Source organism: Mobula birostris, chromosome 14, assembly GCF_030028105.1.
Source record: "Mobula birostris isolate sMobBir1 chromosome 14, sMobBir1.hap1, whole genome shotgun sequence".
NCBI lineage: Eukaryota > Metazoa > Chordata > Chondrichthyes > Myliobatiformes > Myliobatidae > Mobula > Mobula birostris.
The window spans coordinates 66,490,110-66,508,865 of NC_092383.1; the positions used below are offsets into that span (position 1 = coordinate 66,490,110).

The following is an 18,756-nucleotide window of genomic DNA, read 5'->3' on the forward strand; positions in this document are numbered from 1 at the left end:
ACTGGTGTTAATTAGAAACTGTTTATTAACAGTCTTCTGTCCCAGTCAAGTGGCATGGTGTCTCAAGTAAACTAAGGGAATTTTGGCTATTTCCTGGAATAGTTTTTGGTCTTTAAGAGTTGTCCCAAATTATCAGCTTCCCTGATTATCCAATGGTCCAACTATCAGGAATCCAGTGTGTATCACATTGCATTTTGATGAAGATTGTTGAGCCACAAACGTCCGATGCCATCTGTCTCTGTAGTTAAGTCTTACATTTATTTTGAATTTCTGAAGTAGTAAACAGTACATACGAAGAGCTGGAATGCCCGAAGAACCAGTGTGTCATAGAGTCATGCAGCATGGAAGCAGGCCCCCAGCCCAATCCCTCTATGTCAGCCAGGATGCTCCATCCAAGCTGGACCCACTTGCCCATGTTTCTAAGCCTTTCCAATCCATGTACCCGTCCAATTATTTTTTTAAGTGTTCTTATCGTACCTGTGTCAACCCATTCCTCTGGCTGCCCATTCCACATTGAAACCACCTTTTGTGCTAAAATTTGCCCCTCAAGTTCCTATTAAATTTTTCCCCTCCTACCTTAAATCTATCCATTCAGAATGTCGAAAGGCCTGGATAGAGTGGTCGTGGACAGGATGTTTCCAACAGTGGGAGAGACTAGAACAGAGGGCATAACCTCAGAATAGAAGGACATCAGTTTAGAGCAGAGATGAGGAGGAATTTCTTTGGCCAGAGGGTGCTGACTCTGTGAAATTCACTGTCTCAGATGTCTGTGGAGGCCAAGTCATTAGGTATATTTAAGCAGAAATTGATAGGTTCTTGATTGGTAATGACATCAAAAGTTTTGAGGAGAAGGTAGAAGGATGGGGCTGAGAAGGAAAGTAAGTCAGACATGATCAGATTTGATAGGTTACGGGGTGGGGATCTACTCAAATAGGGCAGCAGAAATGCCCTGCTATTTGATGCCCCAATGCCTGCCCACTCATTCTGTCTCTGCTCCTTACTGCCCCCCTTTCCGATGAGCCTTTACTTTAATCACCGCTACCTCTTTGAGCCGCAGCCCAGGCACTTGCCCACAACCGTGGGGGATGGAGGCAACTGGTGCAGCGCTCACTTGCACAGCGTGCTTATGACCCAGGCAGGTTGCGGGATCCATAACCGTAAGTGTAACCTCTTCAGGCAGCTGTCCGACTCTTAACAGCTCCTGACTGTGCTCGGCCCCTCCCACATCTATTGCAGCCGTTCCTTGCTATGTTTCGCAGCTGCCAGCACACAAAGCAAGTTCTGCATGACATCTCAGCAGCTACTTTCACTACAACCACTTTACAACTTCTCTTCGCCTCCTCTGGTCTATCTCACTGGCCCATGATACTATCATGGAGAAAGTTCATCCCACCGCTATCCCCAAATCTAAAACTTCCCGGTGGGCTGAGCTCAGGCCTTCCTTCAGCATTTTCAGGAAGACTGAGTCATCCCTTCCTCCTGGATTGTCCAACCCTGAATAATCCTCATATGCTTGGTATTTACACTCTGCATAATCCATGGCAGGCTCATTAGCTCTCTAAATCACTGGCATTATCGTTCCCCATTTACTCTCACCTCCCTCCAGTAGCTGCCTCACTTCCCCCTTAACCAAGCAATATCTCTTCTCATTGCTGGTGTTCCCTGTTATTTCCCACGTACCATCCTGCACTCCCTGGGCCAAACTGTCCCAGAAATTCCAAATATTGTAATGTGAACAAAGTCACCAGAGAGAAAGAGAGAGAGAGACCGAAGCTAATAGACACAGAGTGGTCGATTCAACGAAAACAAACAGCAGGCATCATATTGAAACTTTTTCGGAGGAAGAGTCCTGCTTGACCCAACATTACATGACATTTTATATACTAAAGATCAAAGACAATCCTATATTTACAATGTAACTACAATGTTTCCTTTGAATATCATGTAATTTTCACACTTCCTTCTTCGCACCCACACTCTAAACAGCTAAAATTAATGTTAATCAGCATTGTCTGGTTTTTCAATTAACTGCTGTTCACAGCTCCAGGAACCAATGGTCCAGAGCTGCATTTTCAATTTAATCTACAATCCATGTTCAGGTCTAAAGATTGGTTGCTGAAGTTAATATTTTGCTATACACATTACATCCAGAATATGCCCTAATCCAATGGTGGAGCAGACTTGATAGACTGAATGCCCAATTCTGCTGATTTGTCTTATATTCTTAGCTCTTGATTCCCCAACACTGGAGAAAAAAGACTGAGTGCATTTACACGATCTATGCTCTAGAGTGCCATCAATTTATTTTCTAGAAACAGTCAAAATTGATACAGATCCACTGTGTTAGCAGTTCAACAATGCAACCAGTAATTGAAAATACACGTGGACTAAGATGTTAACTGTCCTGTGCTATCACCAGTGGGATCATCAGTTGATCTGCCACCTGTCTTCAGGAGCTTTGGCCCACCTATGATGAAACTCCCTCGAGGTGGTGGGCCAGCAGTGCTAAAGCACCACCTCCCACTGGTGGGCTTGAAAACCTGGCATCTGCCTCTATCAGAGTTGTTGGTCGCTTCCATCCAACAGATAGTCTACTCTTCAGCTGTCTATGCAACTACTGAAGGGCTTGCAAAAGATGTATACACTGTCCGACTATCTGCCCCTCTGGACATACTTGGTCCACACCCATGCTGATCCTGTCTCTGCTGCCTCAGCTACAGCCCTGCTGGTTGACTTGATCTCTCTTCTAGTGAAGCCAAGGTCACGCAGCCACTTCTGGAAAGTGAACTCAATAAACCCATGGCAGCCTACTTCAAATGGATAGCATGAGACCTTCCACCCTCTGTCTTTGCACTCTGATCTTAATTCTGCATTCTTGATTAACTTGCACTCATGGGCTTCATCAATGTTGCAACCTTGGTAACCAGTAGATTACTGATATCTGTGAATGAATATTGCTATTATAAAGGGAACTTAAGCAATTCAGTGAAGGATTTGGTCAGAGAATTTATAAATTTATTTGTATCACCACCTATTGAGGAGAATGAATAACAACATCATCACTGAAAATTTAATAAGCATCCTGAAAGTTACGGTACAAAGTTCTTACCTGGGTATGTTGGTTTCCAATTTAGTCACAGGCCTGTCTAGCTTTCAGACTGGCTCAAATAGCCCTAATCACTTTCCACTGGGAAAAAGTTATTTTTAGATGCAGAGCATTAAAAGAACACAAACAAAATATTCTTGGCCAACAGATCTAATCTGTAACTTTAGTCAATCCAGCATGGATCACCAACAAATACCTTGAGGGCCTGCCAAGCTTTTTAATTTAGACTATTTGTTAAAATTAGATTCATTTATTGTCTTATACACTAGGGTACAATTTAATTCTTACTTGCATGAAGCTCACAGAGGAAACAGTATGCATGGTAATCACAAATACAACACTAAACACAGAGAATAGTACAAAACACTGGGATGCCACAAAGAGAGAAAGCACAATCAGAAATAAATGTTAAAATATGACAGTGAACAAGCCTTGTACAAGGAAAGACCGATTCGTAACATCTAACAGTACAACACAGGAACAGGTCTGTCAGCCTATGATGATGAGCCAAACTAATTATGCTAATGATGCCTAATTAAACTAATTCCTTTTGCTTGTGATGATCCATGTCCCTCTGTTCTCTACATCCTTGCGTGTCTATCTGAGAGCCTCTTAAAGGCCTTTATCATATCAGCCTCCACCACCCCTGACAGTACAACAGTATCAGAATCAAGTTTAGTATCACTGACATGGTGTGAAATGTGTCATTCTGCAGCAGCATTACAGTGTATTCCAGCCCCCATCACTCCCTCTGTAAATAAAACTGGTCCATCATCAACTCTGGACTTGCTCCTTCTCACCTAAAATGCACACAGTCTGTTGTTAAGACATTTCAACCCTGGAATAAATAAACTGGCTGTCTACTTACACTTATCTATGCCACTCATAATCTTATACACTTCTATCAGGTCTCCCCTCAGCCTCTGCTGGCTCCAAAGAAACTGATACTAGTTTATCCAACTTGTCTTTACACTGTAATTTCTCCTCTAATCTATTCAGCATCCTGGTAAACCACTTCTGCACCCTCTTCAAAGCCTCTACATCCTTCCTATAAAAGGGTGACCAGAACTGAATCCAATCAGTATCTTGACTATGAAAGGTAAGCATGCCATATTTCTTCTCTACATACATCATACTGTAATTGCAAAATTTATAAAGAAAATACATTTGGACTAAATTCATACCTAAGGTCCAGGGGAGGAAGAAGCCCAAGACCAAATGAACAGAAGGCTGTAGACATGGGTAGATGGGTATCAGAAATGGTGGGGCTGGGGGTGGATCAACTCCTTCAGTAGATGGAGTAGACCAGGATTCAGTAAAGGACTGGGCTGGACGTTGGTCACAAGATAGATTGCCAAACTGGATGGGAGAGTGGAGATAATTCAGTGGTTAGTAGTCATAAGATAGGTTACAGTAGACACAGAAAAGATTGGAAAGAGAAATGGGGAAGAGAGTTATTGGTAGTATGAGGATGCTGGCAGAAAGGTAGGGTCAAGTAGCTTTTGTGGCTCATTGACTGCAAGTTCATTAGGCCAGCATAATTTTCAATCTAATTTTCATTAGGCCAGCCTAATATGCAATCTAATTTTACATGTCAGTTTTAACTGAAACATGGAAAACCTACAACACAATACAGGCCCTTTAGCCTACAATGCTGTGCCGAACATGTACTTACTTTAGAAATTACCTAGGCTTACCCATAGCCCTCTATTTTTCTAAGCTCCATGTACCCATCCAGGAATCTCTTAAAAGACCCTATCATATCCGCTTCCACCACTGTTGTCGGCAGCCCATTCCATACACTCACCACTCTCTGCATAAAAAACTTACCCCTGACATCTCCTCTGTACCTACTTCCTAGCACCTTAAACCTGTGTCCTCTCGTGTTAGCCATTTCAGCCCTGGGAAAAAGCCACTGACTATCCACATGATCAATATCTCTCATCATCTTATATACCTCTATCAGGTCACCTCTCATCCTCTGCCACTCCAAGAACAAAATTCCGTGTTCACTCAACCTATTCTCATAAGGTATGCTCCCCAAGCCAGGCAACATCCTTGTAAATCTCCTCTGAACCCTTTCTATAGTTTCCTCATCCTTCCTATAGTGAGGCGACCAGAACTGAGCACAGTACTCCAAGTGGGGTCTGATCTGACCAGGGTCCTATACAGCTATAACATTACCTCTCAGCTCTTAAACTCAGTCCCATGGTTGATGAAGGCCAATACACTATATGCCTTCTTAACCACAGAGTCAACCTGCGCAGGAGCTTTAGTGTCCTATGGACTCAGACCCCTAGATCCCTCTGATCCTCCAGACCGCCAAGAGACTTACCATTAATACTATATTCTGCCATCATATTTGGCTGACCAAAATGAACCACCTCACCCTTATCTGGGTTGGTCCATCTGTCACTTCTCAGCCCAGTTTTGCATCCTATCAATGTCCCGCTGTAACCTCTGACAGCCCTCCACACTATCCACAACACCCCCAACTTTTGTGTCATCAGCAAACTTACTAACCCATCCCTCCACTTCATCATCCAGGTCATTTATAAAAATCACAAAGAGAAGGGGTCCCAGAACAGATCCCTGATGCACATCACTGGTCACCGACCACCATGCAGAATATGACCCAGCTACAACCACTCTTTGTTTTCTGTGAGCAAGCCCATTCTTGATTCACAAAGCAAGGTCCTCTTGGATCCCATGCCTCCTTTCTTTCTCAATAAGCCTTGCATGGGGTACCTTATCAAATGCCTTGCTGAAATCCATATACACTATATCTACTGCTCTACCTTCATCAATGTGTTTAGTCACATCCTCAAAAAATTAAATCAGGTTCATAAGGCATGACCTGCCTTTAACAAAGCTATGCTGACTATTCCTAATCATATGATGTGTCTCAAACTTATAATATAGTAAGTTTGGAAATTAATTGCTAATGTTAATTGGATCATCAGACTGCTGTGCATTGGAACCATAATATTGGCATTCTACTGAGGGCCAGATCAAAGGTATTCAAGTCTGGGAAGCAAGTAAATACAAGAGGACCAGTTACAATCTCAGAAAAAACAATCTCACATGCAAAGTGGAAAACTTCAGTTCAGATTGGCAACAACATCTCTTCCACAGTCTCCATCAGCACGGCTGCAACACAAGGTTGTGTGCTTCGCACTTTGCTCCCTTTGCTCTGCTCACTTTATATTTATGACTGTGAAGCTAAGCACAACACCACCGTCATCGGTCAAATCAAAGGTGGTGATGAATTAGCAGATAGGAAGGAAATTGAAAATCTGGCTGAGTGGTGCCACAACAACAAACTCTTACTCAGTGTCAGTAAACCAAGGAGCTGATTATTGACTTTAGGAGGAGGCAGCCAGAGATCCATGAGCCAGTTCTTATCAGGAGATCGGAGGTGGAGAGGGTCAGCATCTTTAAATTCCTTGGTGCTATCATTCTGGAGGTTCTGTCCTGAGTAGCGGCATGTAAGTGCCATTATGAAGAAAGCACGTCAGCACCTCCACTTTCTTAGATGTTTGCAAAGATTTGGCATGACTTCTAAAACTTTGCCAAACTTCTATAGACGTGTAGTGGAGAGTATATTGTCTGTCGGATCATGGCCTGGTATGGAAACACCAATGCCCTTGAACAGAAAATCCGACAAAAAGTAGTGCGTACGGCCTAGACCAATGGGTAAAGACCGACCCCCCCCCCCCACTAGTGAGCACATGTACATGAAAGCAGCGTCCATCATCAAGGACTCCCAGCATCCAGACCATGCTCTCTTCTCACTGCTGAAAGGCGGCACAGGAGCCTCAGGACTCGCACCACCAGTGTGGCACAGATGAGATGGCCCAAAGAGCCTGCTTCTGTGCTATAGTGCTCCATGACTCTCAAATAATATCCGATTTGGTCCACTTAACTTTAAACTGCTAATTCCAGATTTTCTGATTAATTTTAGTACTAAATTGCATCGCATTGCTGGCTTGGTTCTATTTATAGGCTAGACAGTATTTCTAGGACCAGAACAAACCATTAGACGCATATACAAGAGAAAATCTGCGGATGCTGGAAATCCAAACAGCGCAAACAAAATGCTGAAGGAACTCAGCAGGCCGGTTAGCATCTACGGAAAACAGTATAGCCGATGTTTCAGGCTGAGACCCATCATCAGGGCTGGAGAAAAAAAGATGAGGAGTCGAACTTGGAGGGTGGGTGGAGGGGAGAAAGAAACACAAGGTGATAGGTGAAACCGGAAGTGGGGAGAGGGATGAAGTAAAGAGCTGGGGAGTTGATTGGTGAAAGAGATACTGGGCTGGATTAGAGGCATATTCTGATTTAAGTGAAGCATGCTTTTATCTGTGTCAACAGATAAAACCCTGTGCAATTGGCTAAATGTCTTCTAAGGTTTGCAAGTACAATGTTTAAGCAGCACTGATGGATAGAATTAGATGTAAATGCAGTCATTAAGACAGGATAGAAGGATACGATTTCCGCAGTTTAGCAGATTAAGGAGTCGTAAACTCAATTGGGATCAAATAGAGAGCAGAATTTGTGAAATGGAAGTGTTCTCACTTGAAAATAAATTATTATGCTTGCAATTCTAAACAGATTAGATAGAGCAGACCATGACAAGTTATTTCACCTTGTTCAGTGGAGTAGAATATGAAGACACAGCCCATACCTGAAGGGATAAACTAATTTGCAGAGAACTTTGAAAGGAATTTTAACTGCAGGGATGGATTGGGTAAATTGGAGTAAGATAAATGATGGCTCATTCAACTTTGAACATATAAGTCCGTAAAATAGGAACAGAATTAGGCCATTCAGCCCATTTGAATCTGCTCCGCCATTCAATCATGACTGATTGTTTTTTCAACTACATTTTGCCAGAGCTCTTAACCCCTTTACCAATCAAGAACTCACTGCCTTAAATATACCCAATGACTTGGCCTTCACTGCCCTCTATGGCAATGAATTCCACACAATCATCACCCTCCGGCTGAAGTAATTCTTTCTCAGCTCTGTTTTAAGGGAATGTCCCTTTATTCTGAGGCTGTGCCCTCAGATCCTTGACTCTTCATTTGGTGGAAACATCCTCTTCATGTCCAGTCTATCCAGGCCTTCCAACATTCAATAGTTTCAATGAGATCCCCTCATATCCTTCTGAATTCCATTTAGAACAGGTCGAGAGACATCAAACACTCTTCATATGTTAAGCCTTTCCATTCCTGGGATCGTTCTTGTGAACCTCCTTTGGATCATCTACAGAGCCCACACACCTTACTTTAGATAAAGGGTCCAAAATTGTTCACAATATTCCAAATATAGTCTGCTTAACACTCTAAAAAGTTACAGCGGTATGTCATTGCTTTTATGTTCTTTAGAAGCATTTGCAATTCAGTGTCTAATTGAGCACAACTACATGAAATGCTGACACAGGAAAGCAGCATCTATCATCAGGGACCCCCACCTCCCAGGACATGCGGTCTTCTCTCTGCTGCCATCAGGAAAAGGTACAGGAGTCTCAGGACTCACACCACCAGGTTCAGGAATAGTTATTATCCCTCAGCAATCAGGGTCTTGAACCAAAAGGGATAACTTCCTTCAACTTTACTTGCCCTATCATTGAAATGTTCCTACAATCAACGGGTTCATTTTCAAGGGCTGTTCATCTCATGTTCTCAATATTTATTGCTTGCTCATTTTATATTATTATTTCTTCTTTTTGTATTTGCACAGTTTGTTGTCTTCTGCACTCTGCTTGAACACTGTAGCTGGGCGGTCTTTCACTGGTTCTGTTATGGTTATTATTCCATACACTTATTGAGTATGATGACCAGAAAAATGATTCTCACGGCTATATATGGTGACATCTACATGCTTAGATAATAAAATTTACTATGAACTTTGAGTGTGCTCTCAAGAAGTGTCCTAATTCCCTCCTCAACTCCTATTTGTTGTGACCAAATAGAAGTCAGATTTGTTCTATCTTAATGAGGAAATGGTAAACCTGAGCTTCCTTGGGAGATGAAGGTAACAGAGAGGGAGTTGATGGATTTAAATATGAATTCAAAAATCTTCTTTCAGAAAATAATATTTAGATAAAGAGTATGTGAGCAATTTGGCATTTGAGAAGAGCAGGTGACATGAGCCTGTGGTTCACACTATAAGATTTCTTTGCCTCATGACTGGATCACTTGTAAATGAATTGACAGACATTAATTCACTTGGTTAGTCTTCCACTATATTAGCTTTGAATTCTATGGCTAACTCAAAGGTAGAAGAAGCAGGTGAACTTCCTCATGTTTTTGTCCAGATTTTTTTTATATTTTGATGTACTGTGACTATACAGCTATAAAATAAATTCCTGATTCCCCAAATTAGAATTCTTAAAATATGACTTCACACATGTATCCTTGTTTCACATCTGAAGCCATGTGAAATTGTCTTTAGAATAGGTTTCACATTTTTCAAAATTATACTCCTTCTTTGCTTTACTGCATGCAAGAAACCTCTTTGCATTTACTTGAGGATATACTCAGTGGCCATTTTATTAGGTACACCTTTGCACCTGCTCATTAATACCTAATCAACCAATCTTGTGATGGAAACTCAATCCATAAAAGCATGCAGGCATAGTCAAGAGGCTCAGTTTTTGTTCAGACCAAACATCAGAATGAGGAAAAAATGTGATCTAAGTGACTTTGATCATGGAATGTGTGTTGGTCCCAGACAAAGTGCATTGAGTATCTCAGAAGCCGCTGATCTCCTGGGATTTTCACACACAAGAGTCTCTAGGGTTTACAGATAATGGTACAGGATACAGGAAACATCCAGTGAGCAGCACTTTGATGGGCAAACACACCTTGTTCATCAGAGAGGTCAGGAGAAAAAGGCCAGACTGGTTCAAGCTGACAGGAAGGCAATAGTAACTCAAATAACCACACGACACAACATTGCCATGCAGAAGAGCATCTCCGAACACTCATAGTAATCTTGAGGTGGATGGACTACAGCATCAGAAGACCACAAACCGGAAGTACCTAATAAAGTGGCCACTGAGTGTACACACAAATTGCAACTGCAATGGTGGCAGCTTTATTCTCTCCCTGCCTGAAAATCATGCTAAGCACAATGTTACCTCAAAAGAGTTTTAAAACTGATTACGTTTTGTACTTGTCAGCCTTTTTCAAAGTCAATTAATTAATTGGGTAGATTCTGTTAGCTTGAATAAATTTAAAAGAAAAACATCAGATGTTTCTTGAGATTAATATGGCTACCTTCAAGCAAATTCCTTATTTAATCAATGTATTGGAGTATACAGTAAAATTACTTAGAGAATGAGAGGATTTCTCTATTTCAACCACTTTATTATTACAATTTTTCATTTATACAGGAAATCTTGTACTCTAGAGAGCATGTTGCAATGGATAGTTTAAAAAGAGTGAAATAGAAGTATTGATCAGAGAAAGAATTTATCTTTGCCTCAGGCTTCAAGACCGGAAAACAAAATAGAACTGCTTACACAATATTCAATATCTAACTCACAGCTTTTTAATTCCACCAAATGATTAGAGCTGATCGTGCAACATTCAGAACTAGTTCAATTAAAGCTCCTCTAAGTGATGTGGTGTTACAAGAAGCAAAACACTTTGGAGCTAAAAACCTGAAACAAAAAGCATTTTAAAAAAGCAGCAGATTAGATAAGAATTCTAAAAATGAGATGGTTTTACTTCCAGACTCTGGTTCCTAAGGAAGAGTTTCATACTTGAAATAAGGAGAATTTGTTTCCAATGATAAAATGTTGGCAACTAGACGGAATAGAACGAAGGTTACTTAAAACAAAAATGAGATGAGATGAAAACTGTGGAATAGTTATAAAATATATTCCAAAGTGGGAAGGGGCAAAGGAGTAAAAAGATAAAAGGATAAGGTAGGATGTGCCAAATGGAATTCTTCTCTTCGACAGCCTTCCACATATACAACTTCTACAACAGATTTATATTTCTACACAGATATTGCCTGATATCAGTTTGCTTACTTTTTATATTTCCTTTCCAAATAAAGTTTGTTTGAAATTTGCAAAATACCACATAACGTATAACAGACAACTGTTATGAATTACTTCTCCTTAGTAATAGCGACTACATTCATTTCTGCCCTTACACTTTCAAGTTCCAGGCAGGCTGCTAGTGTCTTGTACAATGAAGACTGATAGAAAATGCTCAGTTTCTTGTTCCACATTACTACCTCTCCAGCATCATTTTCTAACAATCCAATGTCCACCCTTGCTTTTTGTCTCTTTTTTTAGACTTTATCTGAAATAGACCTTTGGTATACTCTTGTATATTATTGCCCAGCTTACCTTTATATCCCTTCTTTTCTCTCCTTATTGCTTTTTTAGTTGCCTTCTGTTGCTTTTTAAAAGCTTCCCAATCCTCCAGCTTTCCACTAATTTTTCCTATATTGCATGCCCTCTCTTTTCCTTCATGCTGTCGTTGACTTCCCTTGCCAGCTATGGTTGCCTCATCTCCCAGTAGGATGCTTCAACTCTCAGAAACTTCAGCCTTGGCTGCTCTACCATCATCCCTTCAAATCAGCGTTGACCACCTCCTCTCTCCTGTTTCTGTAGTTACCTTTACTCAATTCTGATACCTATTCATCTGATTTTAGCTGTTCCCTCTCAAACTGCAGAGTGAATTCTATCATATTATGATCACTGCCTCCTAAGGGTTAGTTTGCCTTAAGCTCCCTAATTAAATCTGGTTCATTATACAACACCTCATCCAGAATTGCCTTTTCCCTGGTGAGCTTGACCACAGGCCGCTCTAAAAAACTGTCTTGTAGGCAAACTGACTTTCCGAATCTATATACATCTTGAAGTTCCCCATCACCGTCACTGCCTTCTCTATCTCCTTTTGTCAATTATACCCCACATTCCAGCTACTATTCAGAGGCTTGTATATAACTCACATCAGGGTCTTTTTACCCTTGCAGTTTCTTAATTCTACTCACAAGGATTCTATATCTTCCGATTCTATGTCAATTCTTTCCAAGAATTTGATTTGATTTAATTTTTCACCGACAAAGCCAAACCTCCCCCCCCCACCTTTTTTTTTATACAGTGTCTTTCCTTGGATGTTAAAATCACAGCTGTGATCTTCTTTCAATGATGACCCTGCAATGTCCACATCAAAAATATTAGATCGATCTTTATAGCAACATCATTATAACCATAATATCTTTACGACCATAATTTGCCATAATATTTTCATGGCAAATCCAGTTTAGTAAACAATGGTTTAAATAATATCTGGTTATAATTATGTAAGTAAGATACAGCTGGAAATACACTGATAAAGACAAGTTATAAGACTTATCTGTCCAGATTTCACCAGATTCTCATAACATATCTATACTCAGGTAAAACCATGTGCCAAGCATGCCGGCAATTTATTTGGCATTGGTAGTTCTGCTCAAATACTTTATATAAAGTTTTCTTCTGCACATTATTTCGGTGAGCTTATATGATTTTACATTGTATGGTTGAAGTAAAGCTATAAAGATGAAGCTCTGATGAATAAAAATATTAAAAGCAGCAGATATGAAATGCAGACTTTTGTTTACTTATATAAAATGACTAATTGTCTAAATAAACTCTTCTTTTTCATATTATCACAATAAATAATATAAGAAACGAATGAAAAATAATGCCAACCATGTCTCAGTTAAGTAAATAAATAACTAAATGGAAATAATAAACTTATAGCATTTACCTAGTTAAAACAGTATACTACACAACAGTAAAATTAATCAGCTTTGAATAACCTCCACTAATTTACCTTTTTGCCTTGGGATCCTCCCATGCCTTGGAGTTATTTTTGCTTCTATCTTGGTACTAAACCTTCCATCAAAAGATTTATTCATCAGTTTCTTTTATACTTATCCAGTATTTAGCTGTCCATGATCTGGTAAACAACCTTGACTAGAGAAGGCAAAAAAATTGTTTTATCTATAAACAATTACTTGTATGAAAACTGTTTCTTCATCCAATGCAGAGTAGGTTTGTATGTTATGTCTGAAGCCTAACTTCGATATGGGTCAGCGGGTCCCTCAGTATGATCAACATGTATTGCTAGACAGTGTGCATTGACTGTAATCGCATTAGCTCAGCCACATCATTTCAGTACATCTGTTCTATTCAGTGGATGCACAAACACACTGGGATTATGTTAATTGTCCATGACAGGACAAGTCATCACCATGGTGCACAGAAATGATCAACTGCAAGACTCTCATAAGCCATACACCAATTCATAGTGTTTCAGGATAAAACTATACAAATATTTATTCATTGGACACCCAGTAATAACCTCACGGAAATCTACATTTTTCTCTTTTTCACTCCCAAGATATTTATGTTATAACTAATTAATTCCATAAATGAAAAGATGGAAGATGTCAGAAATATAAAAGCAATGTGATCTTGTTAGTAGCACAGGTTTGCAGATTAAAGTTAACTGATGCATATAATTTAACTAAAAGATTGAACATCTGATAAATTAGCAAAGTTAACAAAAATGTTTCAATCCACTCATTGAATAATTACAAATATGAATATGAAATTGAAAGGGAACAGTCTTTTTGAGAACCAGATAACAAGGCAATATTTATACTTGTGAACTTAAAATAACGAAGAAAAGAATAGGGTTGATAGAACAATCGTGTTTCCAGGAAGCAGGGTATCAAGTATGAAGTACAATTGATTAAATATGAGGAATTTCAAACAAAGGTCAGAAAAGCTTCTTTGTACAGAGAGTTTTGAGACTATAGATTTCACGGTCAAACAGAAGGGGAACAGCTGCTGGAATTATGGGTAATTATGAGGAAGCAATACAATCTCCACAGGGGAAGCTTGAACTGTCATCAAGGGTCAGAGAATTTTCCCCCCCTTAAGTAGGATTTAGAGAAACAATTAATAATGGATGTCTGTCTCAGCTACTCAGGCCAGGTTAAATGTGTGCTCTGTCAGAACAGAAGTGATTGTTGGTCATTTTGCCCAAAGAATAAGGTTAAAATGATCTCTTAACTACAGCACAAGGAGTGGGTGGAATTGTTAATTTGGGAAAGTATTAGAGCCATTGCCTGCCTTTATTGTTGAAAATTTTGATTGTTAATAAGTCTTAACTCTTGACCAAAGGTTGAGAGTAAACGCATGATTTACTGTAAACATCTTTCATTTGTAAATGAACAGAGTCAATGCAAAATTTTTATTGTTAATAACTGTATTGAATAAGGACTCACAGTCAACGAATGGTTTTCTTTTCCTGTATGTAATTATTTTTATTTTGTAATATTTCTGAATAAAGTATTTTTGGGAAAAAAAAAATAATTTAGATGCACCACAAGTTGAGAGTGAGGGAAATATTTTTCAAGGAGATACGACAGGAAGTCGGTCTCCATTTTCAGCCACTTGTAAAATTTGGGTTGACAGTTCCTTTGCTCACATCCATAACCACAAATGTCATTTGAAATGAGTCACTTCATAATTAAGTAGGCTTGCCCCTCATGTCCTGGCAGAGCCACTGCAGGGCTGTGAGCTGGGATTACATGAGCAGTTTATATAAGCTGCTTTGTGCCAGGATGGTCAGCCTTTTAATACAGTTAGTGACAATCAGCTGGTTCAATTGCAGCACTAAATCAGAAGAACGGAAATCAAATGAAATAAAATTAACAGCTGATTATTTTCTGCAGGTAGCAGAATTTTGATGGAGAGAAATGGTGCCCAGAGCACAATAAAACCTGACTGTCTGGGTAGGCCCATTGTCTCTGTCTGCTTCTGCCCCACTGAATTCATGTCCTCATATCTCAAATCCACTCGATCCCCCTCGGTTCAGCCCCTTCCCACCTACATCCATGACACTTCTCAAGCTCTCAATATCCTTACTAACCTTCAATTCCCTGGCCCTGTCTGCCTCATTTTCACCCGTACACTTCTATCCCCCATCAAGAAGGTCTGAAAGCCCTCTGCTTCTTTCTCAATTCAAGGACCAACCCATTCCCCTCCACCATCAGTCTCCTCTGTTTGGGAGAACTGGTCCTCACCCTCAACAATTTCTTTTTTGGCACCACTCACTTTCTCCAGACTCGAGGGGTAGCCACGGGAACCCACGCGGGCTCCAGCTATGCCTGTGTTTTGGTTGGTTACACATAACAGTCCATGTTCCAAGCCTTCCTCTGTAATGCTCCCCTGTTCTTCCTCCGCTACATTAACAACTGCATTGCTGGTGCTTCATGCACCCATGCTGGACTCCTCAATTTTATCAACTTTGCCTCCAACTTCCACCCTGCCCTTAAATCCACTTGGTCCATTTCTGCCATCTCCTTCCCATTTCTTGATCTTGCATTTTCCTTCTCTGGGGAGAAACTGTCAACCAACGTCTTTTATAAACCTGAAGGCTCTCATAGTTATCTTGACTATACCTCTTCCCACCCTGTCTCCTGTAAAAATGTTATTCCCTTTTCTCAGTTCCTTCGTCTCCACTGCATCTATCCTCAGGCTGAAGATTTTCTTTCCAGGATATCAGAGATGATCTCCTTCATCAAAGAATGGGGTTTCTCTTCCTTCACCGTTGATGCTGACCTCACCCACATCTCCTCCATTTCCCGAACATCCACACTCACCCTATCTTCCTGCCGCCTTAACAGTGATAGAGTTCCTCTTGTCTTTACCTACCACCCCATGAGTTTCCACATCCAACACATCATTCTCTGTAACTTCCACCATCGCCAAAGAGATCCTACCACCGAACATATACTTACATCCTCAATTCTCCATTTGCCACAGGGATTGCTCTCTCCGTGATTCCTTTGTCCATTTGTCTCTCCCCACTAATCTCCCTCCTGGCACTTATCCCAACAAGCAGCCAAAGTGCTACACCTGCCCATTCACCTCCACTCAGGGCCCCAAACAGTTCTTCCAGGTGAGGCAATACCTCATCTGCAAATTTGCTGGGGTTGTCTATTGTGCCCAGTGCTCCCAATGCAGCCTCCTCTACATTGGTGAGACCCATCATAAATTGAGGGACTGCTTTGTTGAGCACCTCCGCTCCATCCACCAAAAGTGGAACTTCCCGGTGGCCAAACATTCCCATTCCGGCATATCAGTCCATGGCCCCCTCTTGTGCCATCCTTAGGGTGCAAGAACAGCACCTTATATTCTATTTGGTTTCCAACTTGATGGCATGAATATCAATTTCTCATTCTGCTAAGTTTTTTCTTTTCCTCTCGCCTCTTCTTCTGTTCCATATTCTGGCCTCTTACCTCTTCTCACCTGCCCCTGGGTCCCCTCCTCCTACCTACTCTCCTCTCCTATCACATTCCTCCCTGTACCTTTCCTACCCACCTGGCTTCGCACATCACTTAGCTATCCTCCTTCCCCTCTCCCCATCTTTTTATTCTGGCATCTTCCCCCTTTCTTTCCAGTCCTGAAGAAGGACCTCAGCCTGAAACATCAACTATAGATGCTGCCTGCCCTGCTGAGTTCCTCCAGCATCTTATGTGCGTTGCTTCAGATTTCCAGCATTTGCAGAATTTCTCATGTTTACAAAAATAAATATTGTTTTTTTTTACTTTTTATAAAACAGGTACATAGTTACTAAGAATTAACTCAAGGCTGTGAAATCAGAGAACAGCAGAACAATTAATATTAAACATGAGCAAAATGATTCACTGATTTATACATACAGTTACACTTCACAGCATAGATTGAAGTTATCCATCCTCTTGTACTTGTCCCAGAGCTTTGTTTTAGCCATGTAGTTCATTCAGCTCTATCTGCTTCCTCTTTTCCAGCAATTCCTCTCAATTTTTCTGTTTCATTCTTTTTATTTCACATGTGGGCTTACAATGCAAATATATTGTTCATTCCTAATTATCCTCGAAAAGGTGAGTCAACTTCCTCAGCTCCTGCTATTGTTCTGATCATGGTAGTCACTCTGGTGTTGCTGTTGGGTTGGTGAGCACCTGGCTTTATACCATCAACAAAATATGTAACACACACAAAATGCTGGTGAATGCAGCAGACCAGGCAGCATCTACTGGAAGAGGTACAGTTTCAGGCCGAGACCCTTCGTCAGGACTAACTGAAAGAAGAGATAGTAAGAGAGTTGAAAGTGGGAGGGGGAGGGGGAGGGGGAGATCCAAAATGATAGGAGAAGACAGGAGGGGGAGTGATGGAGCTAAGAGCTGGAAAGTTGATTGGCAAAAGGGATATGAGGCTGGAGAAGGGAGAAGATCATGGGACGGGAAGCCTACGGGAGGGGAGCCCAGAGGAAGATGGAGAGTGGGCAAGGAGTTATAGTGAGAGGGCCAGAGGGAGAAAAGAGAAAGAGAGAGAAAAGGGAAAAAAATAAATAAATAAGGAATGAGGTAAGAAGGGGAGGACAGGCATTAACCGAAGCTAGAGAAGTCAATGTTCATGCCATCAGGTTGGAGGCTACCCAGATGGAATAAAAGGTGTTATTCCTCCAACCTGAGTGTGGCTTCATCTTGACAGTAGAGGAGGTCATGGATAGACATATCAGAATGGGAATGGGACGTGGAATTAAAATGTGTGGCCACTGGGAGATCCCGCTTTCTCTGGCAGACAGAGTGTAGGTGTTCAGCGAAACATTCTCCCAGCCTGTACAAAATACGTAATTTGTTCTACTCAGCCAAAATTGTTGATACAGAAATTGAATAACCTGGCTCCATGCCCTGATTTCTGTGATACCCCATTATTCTGCCAGCCTAAGAGACTCCTTTATACTCACTGTTTTCTGTGTTAGACAATTCTCAATCCATGCAGTAGATCACATCCAACCCATGCATTATCCTTATAGAAGAGCCTTTTTCATGGGATCTTATCAAGAATCTATATACACATCTACTGGTTTCCTCTTATCTAGTCTACTTGTACCATCCTCAAATAACTTACTAGATTAACCAAAGATAGCTTCCCTTTCATAATTCTATGCTGCTCAATCTAATAATCTTTTCCAGAAGTTAACACAAGAAATAGGAGCAGGAGTAGGCCATCTGGCCCATCGAGCTTGCTCTGCCATTCAATAAGATCCTGGCTGATCTGGCCATAGACTCATCTCCACCTACCTTCCTTTTCCTCATAACCCTTAAATCCCCTACTATGCAAAAATCTATCCAACCTTGTTTTAAATATACTAACTGAGGTAGCCCCCATTGCTGCATTGGGCAGAGAATTCCACATAATCACTACTCTTCGGGTAAAGCAGTTTCTCTTCATCTCCATCCTAAATCTACTCCCCCTGAATCTTATGTCCCCCAGTTCTAGTCTCACCTACCAGTGGAATCAACTTTCCTGCCTCCACCTTATCTATCCCTTTCATAATCTTATTTGTTTCTATAAGATCTCCTCTTTCTTCTGAATTCCAGTGAGTACAGTCCCAGGCGACTCAATCTCTCCTCATAGTCTAACCCCTTCATCTCTGGAATCAACCTGGTGAACCTCCTCTGCACCGCCTCCAAAGCCAGTATATCCTTTCTCAAGTGAGGAGACCAGAACTGCACGTAGTACACCAGGTGTAGCCTCACCAGTACCCTGTACAGTTGCAGCATAACCTCCCTGC

At 40.9% G+C, this 18,756-nt stretch overlaps 1 protein-coding gene across 4 annotated transcripts in view; it reads right to left on the reverse strand.

The window, feature by feature from the left end:
• Positions 1-18,756, reverse strand: part of LOC140209954 (protein FAM107B-like) — a 112,883-nt gene that overhangs the window by 30,890 nt on the left and 63,237 nt on the right. The window lies entirely within an intron of this gene.